We start from the raw sequence: 1,689 nt of genomic DNA, 5'->3' as shown, positions 1-1,689 counted from the left end.
TCGCTGTAAGATATTGGCAATTGAAGTGTCCAATTTTTACATGTATTACTTTCACTAGGTGGCGTTACACCATAAATGAGAGGTTTATTAGAGGTTTATTAGTAATTTGGTAATCCGGGTTGCAATGGTTGGAGAGTTATTCCACAAAAACTGCTTTCAGCCTACCCAGGTTTGAGGGGCTCAACATGGGGGGAAAAGCAAAAGCTTCTATTCTTTATCAGCCTAGTGGGACTACATGCTATGCTACGTTTCCTGTCCCGGGAATCGTTGACCAGAAATAGCTAAAGGTGGGAAAATAGTGGGACAAACTGACAAAACCTACATGACCACGCTGTGCTAGTGCAAGTGACCATTATAATAAAGTTGCATCAGGAAACATTTAGTGAATCTGTCTGCCTTCTTCCTGTTCTACAAATAAATTAATGAGCTATTCTATGCACTCCAGCCCTGTCCCAGACTGCTGGGACAATTAAAGGCCCCCAAAGTGTAATCTATTAAGGGACCGTTCGTTATGGAGGGATTTTGGGTGCTTCAATCAAAAGTAGCAGGACCCTGCCCGGCCAATTGTCGATGTCTTCCGCCCACGCTCTTACACGCTTTGAAAACACATCAACATGTATATGCTACTGCCCTATGGCCAACCTCTGCTTTCTGATCTTACACATCACACTTCACCAAGATGGTGGCCATTTCAGTAGATTTACTCTAACATTGTTGTGGAAACACAATAAGCATGGAAACTAAATGCACACTTCCTGCAACTGCATTAGCCTACTTGAAAAGTTACTCCTCTAGTAAGTATTCACATGAAATAAAACAATAAAGCATTGAGACCATTCAACAAAGCACACTGGGTAATAACAAATTCAACACATGAAGTTGTTGCTATAGACTCGTCTCTAGGCTTCCTCAGTCATTGTAAAGCTGCCGAAGCTGAACATTATCCAAAACTCAATTTCTCAGACGAGCGTCAATTTGGGAGGTTGCTACACTCCTTCCTTCTCAAATGACTTGAAAAGGCCGTTTGCACAATTTCACAAATAATCACAGGGACCGAAAAATACCTAACGTGAATAAAGTAGGCCTAGGCTACTTTGTTGCTCCAACCCTTCCAACGTTAATGGAGACGAATGTTGACATTTTCCGTATTTTGCGTGAGAAACCCAGGAAATCAACAATCAAACAAGCCACTTTTTTTTTGCTGTTTTCATTAATACAAAAGATGGGTGACCCTCCCTCCTAGACAAAAAAAAGTTAGGGGACCCTTCCCTCAACAAAGAATAAAAAGACATGACCCTCCCCTATTTTCCTCCGGTGACCCCGTTTATAAATAACGAACGGTCCCTAAAAGTAGAGGCTTGAGAGAGACTGACATGAATGCATTAGCCTCTACTAGTGCTGATGCCACACACTATTACATTTTCATTCTAGGGGTCACTGGCTCACTGGTTCTTTGGCTGTTCCTGGAGAGCTTTCTGCATCATTATTCACTCTGAAGGAGGTTTTGATCATTCCCTTGATTTATTGCCTCCATAGTCTATTCACAAATCACCCAATATACCAACGTTTTCTTTTTGAACAAATCATATGAACACCTTGAAACAAGGTGACAGTGTATTTGAGTGATGTCACTGTTATATTTTCAGAATTGTATGCACAAAAACATGAGGAGAGTTAGAGTCCAAACAC

The sequence above is a fragment of the Alosa pseudoharengus genome, unplaced genomic scaffold (genome assembly GCF_046254945.1).
Source record: "Alosa pseudoharengus isolate Yale_2024_CS ecotype anadromous, Long Island Sound unplaced genomic scaffold, YU_APseudo_1.1 YU_APseudo_1.1_scf_10, whole genome shotgun sequence".
Taxonomy (NCBI): domain Eukaryota; kingdom Metazoa; phylum Chordata; class Actinopteri; order Clupeiformes; family Clupeidae; genus Alosa; species Alosa pseudoharengus.
This window is presented reverse-complemented; position numbering follows the sequence as displayed.